The sequence below is a fragment of the Diceros bicornis genome, chromosome 5 (assembly GCF_020826845.1).
Source record: "Diceros bicornis minor isolate mBicDic1 chromosome 5, mDicBic1.mat.cur, whole genome shotgun sequence".
In the NCBI taxonomy this organism is placed as follows: Eukaryota; Metazoa; Chordata; class Mammalia; order Perissodactyla; family Rhinocerotidae; genus Diceros; species Diceros bicornis.
In genome coordinates this window covers 51,275,377-51,287,507 of record NC_080744.1, presented here as the reverse complement: position 1 = coordinate 51,287,507, position 12,131 = coordinate 51,275,377, and the positions used below count along the sequence as shown (strand labels likewise).

The 12,131-nt window shown below is 46.7% G+C and overlaps 1 long non-coding RNA gene across 1 annotated transcript; it reads left to right on the top strand.

The window, feature by feature from the left end:
- Positions 1 to 5,232: 5,232 nt before the first annotated feature.
- Positions 5,233 to 11,626, top strand: LOC131405413 (uncharacterized). The gene is made up of 3 exons (XR_009219965.1): positions 5,233 to 5,426; positions 7,874 to 7,999; positions 10,276 to 11,626. It is a non-coding gene; the product is annotated as an uncharacterized LOC131405413 (long non-coding RNA).
- Positions 11,627 to 12,131: the final 505 nt, after the last annotated feature.

Sequence of the window (12,131 nt, the reverse complement as noted above, 5' to 3'; positions counted from 1 at the left end):
AGAGGACTGATATATCCTGGCTGGCTTCAGACTGAATGGGATGCAGCGACTCCTTTCCAAGTGAACCCAAGGCCTAGATCTGCACCCAACAGCCACAGTAGCAGGCTGACCCTCACCAGGCCTTGGGAGGGGGATGAGGGACAGCCAGCAGTGTCTGTCTGGCTGGTGGCCCATGGACACGTGGTCTCAGATCTGGCAGCTGCCATCCTGGAATAAGATGAGTTCAGTCCATTTTGTGTGTGTGTGCCTGTGTTTGAGGAAGCTTAGCCCTGAGCTAACATCTGTTGCCAATCCTCCTCTTTTTGCTGAGGAAGATTGGCCTTGGGCTAACATCCGTGCCCATCTTCCTCTACTTTATGTGGGACGCCTGCCACAGCATGGCTTGATAAGAGTGTGCGTAGGTCCACGCCCAGGATCCAAACCTGAGAACCCCGGACCACCAAAGTGGAGCGTGCGAACTTAACCACTACTCCACCAGGCCAGCCCTGAGTTCAGTCCATTTTTTAAATGTCTAAATGTTATGGGGCTGCTTTCCCACAGAAAACATTTCCAAGATGTAATCAGAACAAATGCTAATTGTAATTAATTTAGAGTGTCTCCTAGTGGTCCCTGGGCTGGGCTCAGGAGGAAGCAAGGGTGCCCTGCATGCCTGCCGCTTCCTGGGCGGCTCTTGGCTGATATGAAGCACTCATTGCCCCTTGAGGGTGGGGTTTATTCTGCTGGCTGTCTCCACTCCTCCCCACAGACTCTGCTCCCTCTGCTCCTGTAATGGTGCTGGTCATCGGAAAAGCAGAGGTGGCTATACTCATTTATAATCTGATTTGTTTTGGGTCTACTCCAGGCTCATTAGAGGCAAAGTTCTCACATGTTCCAATAACTAGGTGACCTGCCCTTTTATCCCAATGTTTTCAAGTGAGTGTACTTTATTCTACACTCCATCACTTGACCCATTCAGCTCAAATCTTGGTCTGATTTCTCACAATAGGCTATGTTCAGTCATTAAATGTCATTAAATATCAGTCATAGCCAAATAGGGCATCCTTGGTTACATGTATATAAAAAATTCACATTGATGAAAATTTGGCCCCTACCTGTGATTCAGTGTATCCCCAGATGTCAATGCCGACCTGTTGGGAAACGCCTTGTATCAAGAACGTCACATGCCATGAGATCTTGAATTTCTCAAGAGCTGAGTTTTCTTCTTTGCAAAATGAAGAGTTGATGTCCTTCCTATGATTTTAATTACTATTCATTTCTCCTCCAAAGTAGATCTTTTTTCAGCCCTGTCACTCTAGGCACACTGTCCCCTTCCAGTGTTACCATCACTACCTTATGCCTTCATCCTATCACAGGACTCTTCTCTGGCCTCCAGACCCCAAGCTTCCCTTCTCCCCCTCTGCCTGCCCTCTCACCTCAACCCACCCTGGAAATGACATTCAGACTCATCTATAAGAACGTAAGCTCCATGGGAGGCAGGGACCTCATCTATTTAGTTCACTGCTCTGTCTCCACTGTCCAGAGCAATGTTTAGTGGCTCATGCGTGCTTATGCTGGTTAATTTTATGTGTCAACTTGGCCAGTTTATAGTGCCCAGTTGCTTGCTCAAACACCAGTCTAGATGTTGCTGTGAAGGTATTTTTTTAGATGAGATTAACATTTAAATCAATAGACTTTGAGTAAAGCAGATTACCCTCCAGAATATGGGTGGGCCTCATCTGATCAGTTGAAGGCCTTAAGAGAAAAGACTGAAATCCCCAGAAGAGGAAGGAACTCTGCCTCTAAACTCAAGACTTCAACATCATCTCCTGCCAGAATTTCTAGCCTGCTATCCAGCTCTGCAAATTTCAGACTTGGCAGCCCCTACAATTGTGTAAGGCAATTCCTTAACTCTCAACCTCTCAATCTCCCGAGACAGAGAGAGAGAGAGAGAGAGAGAGAGAGAGAGAGTATGTATATATGTATACACACACACACACACCTCCTATTTGTTCTGTTTCTCTGGAGAGGTCTGAATAATATACTACTCAATAAAGATTTATCAAATCTTACAAAAACGCTTTTATCCTACAAAATAAAACACTGTTTCATGCTAAAAAAAAAAAAATTCTCAAAATATATTAGACTCTGAAAATTCAGGAAGTGAAAAAACCCCTAACTTTGTCTAACCCAAGGATTCCTTAAGCATATTAGACCACAGACCACAGGACCCCTTCAAACTGGAAGATGTACTACCATCCAAGGGGCATGGTGTTCCATTTCTCCCAGTAATGAGAGAAAGGCTGGGATTAGCTTCAAACCCTGGTGCAGACAGGCAACCTCACCAGCAGGCTCCCAATAGCCTTTCTAACCTTTCTTTTCTTTTTCTTTCTTTTTTTATATCACTGTCATCCCTCTTTCTCTACCCCTCTCTCCCCAAAACACCCCATATCCTAACCTCGACAGATTGGCATTCCTTAGTGTTACTTTACTATTTCCCACATCTGGGCCTTAGCTAACACTTTTCCTTCTTCCTGGAATGCCCTCTCCCAGCCCTCCACCTTCATCGACTCCCACACTTGTAATTCAGTCTCTACCTAGTGAGCACCTACCCATCTCTTAAGGCGTAGTTCAGAGGTCTCTTTCTCCAGGAAGCCTTCCTGGAGGGCACAGCCCCATCCCCTCCCCCAGAGTGAGCCCTCCATCCTGTGCTTGCACAGCTGATAGACATTCCTCTATTAGCACGCTTGTCCAGCTGGGTTGTAATTATTTGCTTACACACCTGTCTCGTCTACCAGAGTAAGAGATCAGCCAGGGCAGACTTGGCTTATTCATCCTGGTGGTACCTGTGGCTACAGTTTTGTTAAACTGAATGAATAAGTGGACATTCCTTAGTTCAAAAACTTCCAGTTTTCCTAAGACACAACAGAGCATTTAAACTTCCCTGACTGTTAAGACCCTCCGTAAAATAGCCCACCTCCATCCAGCCTTCCGCCTCGCTGCTGCCCGGCAGGCAACGTCCACACTCATCAGGACGGTGAATGATCCCTCCTAGAGCCATCCATTTGTAAGCACAATTTTCCAAAAGGAAAACATGCTCCTGTCTTTTTTTCCTATTTTTCCAGTCACAAGGTTGTTCTGGGGATCCCACAGAATGATAAAGGTGAACACTTGGCAGAAAGTACAAAATGTCAGACCCTGTTAGGGAATCCCATTGGGAAGGGGGGATCGCTGGACTGGGTCTCCTTGGTGACAAACTGCAAGATGGTCTGAGGTCTTGGGAGAAGAGCCCTCTGCCACCCACCCCCGCCCCCTGGTTTTCCTATAACTGCAACAGAGTCTGCAGGTGCCCGATGTGCAGCCCTGGGCAGCCGTCTCTCACCCCAAGGAGAGATCCTACAACCTGCTGAAGTTCTCCAGACGCTCTTTTGGGTCAACAAGCTCCTTTCTAGTAGTTCGAAGGGTAAATTAAGCCCTTTGCCTTTTACACCTTAGACTGAATCCTCATAAACTTTGCCTTTCTCTCAATATTAAAGTCTGACGGAAGGGGATTTCTGAAGGGGGCTACTCAAGCTATTTGCCATTCTGACTTATGACAGCCTCCTAAACAGAGGTGGGAACCAGCCTTTCCAAGCAAATGAGTATGTTTACTTTTACCTAAAATTTCCTTGCTAGTCTAGTAATGCATCCACCGGAGGCCCTTATAGCCTCTGGACACAACCTTTAGGGAGGAGCCCCAATGGCTGCTGTAGAATGATTCCACAGTATAACCAGGATGTGGACAGACTGTAGACAGACTCCCAGGGTCCTAATCCCATCCCTGCCGCTTACCAGCTGTGTGATCTCAGGCGAGCCACACAAAAATCAGTTTCCTTATCTGTAAAATGGGGATTACAAGAGCTATGCTTGCTTCATAGAGTTGTGAGGTCTAGAAGAGTAACTGACAAGGGTTTAGTAGAGTGCCTGGCACGTAGCGAGCGTTCTGTGTGTTAGCATTTATTCTCTTTGTCCTCCACTAGAGTGCCACTGCCCTGGAAGACCCACTATGAATTCTAGTTGAAGAGGAGGAAGACATTTTGGAACAATGGAAAGGCTGCTTTGGAGAGATGTCCTGGATGTGATCCATTAATTCAGCACTCGGGCTGGTTACATACCAACCAGGCCAGCCAGATAGACATCATCCCAACCTCAAGGGCCCTGAGGTCTAGAGGAGACAAGTACACAAACAGATCACAAATGGGGCCGAGCAAATGAAGGAATCAAGAGATCAAAGAAGAAAAGGGGAAAGGGAAGGGAGAGACTTAATAGATGCCTCGGAAAGGGGGTGAATTCAAGCTGAGACCTGGAGGGTGAGTACAAGCGGGGGTGCCAGTGGAAAGCTGCTCCTTTCTTAGCGGCCCAAGGAGAAGGGGTCTCAAAGCCCACTACCCTGCCTGCCCCAGGGAGCCAAGGTGGGGGTACTGTCTTTTCCATCTTCTTTGGGAACATCCATTTGCTCACTGCCCAGGGACCCAGGTCTCAAGGCTGGAAGCAGAAGATGGAATCAGATACACCTCCTTCCCCCTCCTCGTCCCTCCTCCCTGCAGACCGCTTTCCTGCAGTCCACCCACCACCCCCCACCCCCGAGGAGGAAAGCCCTTCTCTTGGTCTCCCTCCCTCCCCTCACCTGCCTGGTGAGCTGGCGCCAGAAGGGAACCCACAGAGCCTGGAGAGATTTTTCTAGGACAAAAGCACGAAGACACCAGGGAATGTACTTTCTGACCATTAGGGGCCTCTGGCGGGGAGCTCTGTCTGCAACTCATCAAGCAGCCTTTTGTTACCTGCTGCTGGGGGATTATTGACCCAATTGGCTATTCTGAGAAGGTTATCGGTTTAAAATTCCTACCTGGCCCGGGGGCTGTACTTTTCTGTGCTTCAGTCCCACCACCAGACGTGAGATTTGCATGTGTGAATCCATTAGGGGACAGTGTTTATTCCTTCGATTTATGTGGGGCCTTCACTTTGAAAAGCTAAATCCGGGCTTGCAAATCATGCCGGTAGGTAACTGTCATTGTCCTAACAACAAAGCCGATTGCTTTTGCCGTGAAAATGAAGAAGAATTTTGAGAGCGGGCCAGTGGCTTCTTGTAACCAAACTGCCCCCTGCCCACTCCCACACCCACAATTATTCACTGATGGAAATACTCACATTTCCATCCGCTTTTCACTAAACTGTTAGAAGTAGATAGCTGCATGACTACTCGAATCCCTTCCAGAAGTAATCGCTCTCCACTCCCTCCCCCACTTGCTACCGAATCACAGCAGATAAACAAAGAAGATGCACTGAGGCTTCAGAGAAGTTCCTCTTCCCATGGAGGATGAAGTAGATGGCCACTGTGAAGACCTGGCTCCCCAGCCAGCTGCAAGATAACAGGAACAGGAGTTCCCAGAGAGACTTTTGGCAAGATCCACGTAAGTCCCTAGGAAGAAATTTGAACAACTGTTCTCAGGTGGCAGTTATAACAGCAGAGAACCACTGTGTTAGACCCCTTCACCCCTGGTTTTCTATTTCTCACCTATTTTTGAACCAGTTTGTCTCGGCATTGCCTCCTCCTAAAAGCCCAAGTCATGCTAACCGCTGCTCCTCCCCAGGGATCCTGAGATGACAATAATATGTGCCTGTAGTTTCTACAGTCTGGGTGCAGAGCAGTCATATTTGGGGTTGTTTTTAAAGCAGGGGGATGGCCAGAAGGGTCCTTGCAGAGCAGGAGTGGGTAGGTGGTGCTGGGAACAGGCTTTGCAGACAGAGAAATCTGTTTATCTTCACACTCCGGAGGGGCAATCACTCTTCTCGTGACAGCAGAGAGTACTGTAGCAAGCACATTCCAGGAGCGGAGATGTATGGGTTCCTCGGCCAAGTGGCCTTCTCCTAATCAGCGGTGGGTCTCAATGAGATAAAATGGGGTGAGAGCAGCAGGAAGCCTGTTCCATCTTTCCCCCTAGGTCTTCAGAAGAAACTCTGATCAAAGGAGAAGTGGTATTTGTGAAGAGCCGAGAAAACTTGAAAGACAATCTCAGTGGGCATAGATATTTGTTTATGTTTGTCTGGGTTTCTGGGGCAGTCTGGCCTGCAGCTATCCAGCAGCTCTGCCCATTCCTCACCCCTCCACCCCTCGCCCCATCAATTCCCCAGAATAGATAGCTTTTCTAAAAGTTAGAAAATGTCTTCTAATTCTGTAATTTTTCCAAGCACCTAATCCATTAATGATTTTATAGGCTAAGAAGGAGCTGTGACGTTCTTTCGGATTTTACAACTTTTAATGTCTGTAAAAGTAGAAACTCTCAGCAATGTTCTTATCTTTGTCTCTGAGATCTCAGAAAGGAAGGCTTGTGGACACTGGACAGAGAAACCAAATGCGTGTGTGTGTATGTGTGTGTGTGTGTGTGTGTGTGTGTGTGTCTGTGTGTTGGGGAGGCATTTTCTTAGATCAAAGAGTTTCATTTGGTGTCCTTCCTTCTCTCCTCTTCCCCCCCACCTTTCATCCCAGATCTGTTTGAAAAGGACTCAGATCTCTTTTCCCACACACAGACTGACCTGATAGGAGAGGAATGAGTGGGGGAGGGGTCTGCTGTGGTGTGGAGTGCAGCCAGTTCGGCACCCTTAGTCTCTGAGCTAAAGAAGATCCTGGTAAAAGAAGACTGAGTGATCACTATACAGGAGGTGCAAAAAGTAAAAACAAACGCCCCACTTTGATTTTAAGGACAAGACAGCAGTATCATTGCTTTCACTGCTTCACCCAAGACTACTAAGTGTTGTCTGCATTGAGTGTTTATGTTCCAGGCATTGTGTTAAATATGTTCCAGGCATTGTGTTAAGCACTGTGGATGGATTAGCTCATTTACTCCTACTGTCACTACTCTGTGATAGGTACACTCCCTGATTTCCAGATGGGGAAACTGAGGTCAAAGGACATCATTAACTGACCTAAGGCTGCATAGCTAGTAGAGCCAATGTTCACACAGGTCTAACTCACTTCAAAAAATGAGCTCTTGGGCAGGCCCGCTGGCGTAGCAGTCAAGTGCGCGCGCTCCACTTTGGCGGCCTGAGGGTTCGCTGGTTTGGATCCCAGGTGCACACCGACGCACTGCTTGTCAAGCCATTCTGTGGCAGTGTCCCATATAAAGTAGAGGAAGATGGGCATGGATGTCAGCCCAGGGCCAATCTTCCTCACCAAAAAAAAAAAAAAGCTCTTGGTCACTATGCAATAAATGTTGCTGAATGGTAATGTAGATATAAATCCAGTGCAGGGACTCCTCTGACAAGTGTAAACAAAATTAATAATGTATGTTAGTAAACATGGAAGTCTTTGTGAGAGCAGAAGGACACGGCTCTGCTGACAGATGGAGACGTTATTGTATTCATCGATGACTGCTGCACATCTGGAAACAGAGGCTAGCCTTGAAATCAGATGTATTCCAGACATGCACAGGTCCCCCTGCCTCCCCCTTGGAAAAACCTTTGCTGGGTCCTGCTGTGCCCTCCAGCTATGATCCTGTTCTCTCTTCCCCTTCCCTGCCAAACTTTCTGAATGAAAAATGGAGCCACTCATCATCCCATTTCCTCAACCCCACCCCCTTCACTCCAGCTTCCTCTCCCTGTTCTCCTGAAACCTTTAAGAGGTCACTGATGAACTACTTATTTTCAAATCCAATGACATTTCCTCCGTCTTCATTCTTTTGACCTTCCCCCAGCATTTGATGCTGTTTATCACCATCTCTTTCCCCCTTGATTCTGGGATTCTGTGCTGTGTGAATCCACTTGTTCCTTTGATTGTCTCTGCTATGTCTTCAAAACATAGTGTTCAAGGACCAGGCTTTGTCCCTCCTCTTTATTTTCTTTACACTGTGCTCTCTCTCAGTGATGTCTCCTGGTTCTCACTGCTTCAGCTGTCATCTTTGTGAAGAAGACATCTACGGGGATTCAGTGGAAAGAGAACAGGATGGAACCCTGGCCATTCCTCCAAACACCAGCTAGGATGTGCTGGGTAAGCCATGTACTTTTCTGAGCCTCACTTTTCTCATCAATGAATTAAGGATGGCCATAGGTACTGCACAGGGTCAACATCCTATATACACTGTAAAGCACTGTGGAAGTATTGGTTATTGATCTTGTCATTCTCTTTATTTTCTGACCTTCTGCTCTAAAAATAATACTCATCAGCTTTTCCCCCAAATTTGGAGCAGGACTTCTCAAATCCCAATACTACCATTCCCACCCCAGGGTGCATAAATATTGTGAGATATTAAAATATATCAGTTGACATCCAATTGTACAGACCTGCCAGATGTCCTCCAGCTCAACTGAGCCCTGGCCACTTGCCAGTAGCTCTCCTGCTACTTCTCAATCTCAATGCCCACATTGACTTCTGTGAAACTTCTCTCTCTTAACCTTTCCATGTTCTCTTCACCAACCCTCAGCTCACAGAGAAGATGACAGCAACTTGGTCTTGGAATTAGAGAGACATAGGTTCCAATCCTGGCTCTGACTCTCACTAGCTGGATGACCATGGGCAATGCATTTAACCTCTCTGAGCCCCAGTCTGCTGATTTGTAAAACAAGAACTGTTATTAGTTGAATTGTGTTCCCCCAAAACAAATGTGTTGACTCAGAATGTAACCCACTAACTCAGAATGTGATCTTATTTGGAAATAGTGTAGTTGCAGATAACTACCCAACTACAAGGGTAGTTGCAGTCATTAAGATAACATCATTCTAGGGGCTGGCCCAGTGGGGTAGTGGTTAAGTTCATGCACTCTGCCTTGGCAGCCTGAGATTCACAGGTTTGGATCCTGGGCGCGAACCTACACCACTTATCAAGCTACGCTGGGCGGCAATGCACATACAAAAAATAGAGGAAGACTGGCACAGATGTTATCCAACATGACTATGTCCTTATAAGAAGGCAGCCATGTGAAGGTAAGGGAAAACGCCATGTCAAGACGAAGGCAGAGACTGGAGTGATGCATCCTGTAAGACAGGAATGCCAAAGGTTGTCAGCAAACTCCTAGAAGCTGGAGACACGCAGGGAACAGATTCTCCCTCACAGCTTTCAGAAGGAATCAACTCTGCCAACACCTTGGTTCAGATTTCTAGCCTCCAGAACTACGAGACAATAAATTTCTGTTGGTTAAGCCACCAAGTTTGTGATACTTTGTTACAGCAGCCTTAGGAATCTAACACAGGAACAATACCCATCTTGAAAGAAATAAGATGACAGATAAAGTGTAAGCTGCTCATATGTGATCAACCCCATCCCACTCTTTTGGGCTTCCTATTGTCTGCCTTTGCAGCTAAACGCTTTATCTTCCCTGTCGTCTTAAAGGGAGAGGTATCCCTCCTCTTCTTGAACACATAATAACCACCACCTAAGCTCTGGGCCAGATCTCTTCTTCACTTCTTGAAGGCCTACCAGCAGCAGACCTGCTTTCAGAAGCTGTCATGACTGCCAGAGCCATGCCCCAGCCCCCAAGGACATACCCCTCTAGCCCAGCCCCCACCCCTTCTTACTTGACCCCCTTCTCCTGCCCTCCCATCCTACTGACTCAACTTCGATCACACTCTCACGTTTCCACCAACATGGAAAGAGAACAATCCCTGGAATTTACAGCCTCCTTCCAACTGTCACCCCATTTTCTCTTTCCATTAACAGCTGATTCTTCGAATATATGATCCAAATCAGCACTGGATTTAAGATCAATTTCTTTGTTACATATACTTTTGCCCCCTCCAGCCTCCACCTCCCCAGTCTACAAAACAAGGTCCTAAGGATAATAGTAACTTTTTTTTTTAAACTAAGTCTTGTTTTCATTCTCCAACTTTTTGGGATTGGACAGTAATAGCTCTTCTTCTTACCGAAGGTTTGCCTCCTCTCTTCTTTCCCCTGCCTTGTTCTCTCTTCTGCCAGACTTTCAAACGGGGACCTCTGACTGTGAGGGAGATGATTCTTGTGATTCTGCGCAGCTCACAAAGACCCCTCCTTCTCTGAGGAGTGGCCCCAGGGGCTGCATCCGTATGTACTATATGACCCAGCGACCTTGGCCATAGCTGATTGATCCAGGGGCAGCTAATCCCCCCTGGGGTCCCTCCCTAAAATGTGAGGGATGGAAGGGAGCAACCGGAAGCCTGGGCATTGTCGATACTAAATCACACCAATGTCAGGACTCCTAAGAGAGCAGCTTCCACTGGACAAATACTCAGAGCTACCCTGGGTCCTTTCCTTCTCAAATCTGAGTCGTGTGATTCTTTTGTATTCCAAAATAGACTCTACGGAGACCTCTGGTTTCTGGCCCTGCGTGTAAGGGAGCTTGGAAGTCATCACTGCCATCCACACAGAAAGAAAAATGCTGAACGAACTGAAAATCAATAACTCTTCTTAGATCCGTCAGAGAACTGAGGTCATGGGGCAAACCTCTGCCCTCAAAATTGAAGAGATAGGAGGATGCAGAGAAACACAACTTACCGGAATAGAAGCCCAGCAGCAGAAAACTCCAGGGGAACCACTACTCAGTTCCTTTTACCCAGCACATCATGTCCGGCTTTCAGCAAAACAGACCCCATACGTTCCTTTCCTTAGTTTAATGTAGGCAGTGTTGGCTCATGTTGCTCAACCCCAATGAACACGGCTTATAGTCATTTTGATATTCTTACACATGTTCAATAGCTACCAAGTGCCCACTAAATGAAAGGTTGCTACTGGCCTCTGTGAGAAATATGAAAACATGAGTTTCCTACTTTCCTGGGGCTCTCAACCTATCAGAAACAGATTTACAAAAGTAACGCTAAATACAAGTTTAGTTGTAAACTTCTGCTAAAACAGAGACTCTAGGAAGTGCTGTGGGAAGTTAAGTTTGATTGTGGATATTTGGGAAAGCTTTTTAAGCCACGACATTTGAACTGGGTCTAAGAGAGGTTCAGTAGACACAGATGGGGGTGGGGTGGTTTCCTGTACATAGTGGGAAATGAGAATACAAAGAGTGTGGGACCAGAATATGAAAGAATGGGAAGTGACTGAAGGTGGGGGACCCTGGAGTTCTGGGACCAGACTTGTGATTAAAATAAATCTGATAGCTTGGTGTAAGATGAACCGGAAAGAGGAGACTGTTAGCGAGGTCACTGCAGCAAACCAAAGAGGTACTTAAAACTCAAACTAGATGGAGATAGTGAAAGAGAGGGGAGAGAGGCATAGTCCTGTGAGAGGGAGAATGGGTGGGATTCATTGACTGGATGTGTGGGCACGAAGGGGACAAAAGGAGACAGAAATGGAGTTGGTACCTCCCCTGATCCATTTCTTGATACCACAACATGCTGGGCCCTGGTGATCTGCCATGCTTTGCCATCTCAGAGGGGCCCCACCACTTCTCTGAGCCTCTGTGTCTGGCTGGCATGGGCTGTGTCCAGGAAGTTGTGGGGCTCGAGGCCATCTTAGGGATGCATCATTGGTAGATCCTCCCCATCATTGTTCCCCACAGAAAGGCAGTGCAAGTGAGCATCAAGTAATACAGCCTTAAAAAAGGAAAATAAACTATAAGGTGCCTTTCTGAAGGAATCCTGTAGAAGGTATGTGGTGGGGAGAAGTGGGGCAGTCCAGCCACTTCCTCTGTGAGAAGGGAACGCAAGGGCCAGTTCTGAGAAAGGACATGAGCCTTAGTTGGGCCTTTCTCTTCAGCAAGTGCTTTCAGGATACATCTCCCTCCACCCGCCAAGCCCTGCCCTGTCATGTCCACCATTTGCATACATTGCATTTTAGTCACATCCTTCACTACTAAGTCACAGATTTTCCAAACTGAAAGTGATCTTGTAGATCACAGGGTCCAATGCCCTCACTTCAAGTATGAAGAAACTGGAGTCTAGAGGAATTAGGAAGCCTGCCCAAGGCTAAGCAACTGTTCTTAGGGTTGGGCAAGTCACCCCAAGCAGGTGACTTGAACTCTCTAGTTCTCAGCATCTTCATCTGTAAATGCAAATAAAAATTTTGCTTATTTCATAGGATTTTGGATCAGACTAAATAAGACTATGAAGGTAAAGTGCTTTGGACAGTATCTGTAACATACAACAAATGTTTACTATTACTATTATTATTGTCGACTGCTCAGATATCACTATTGTTTTGTTACTTT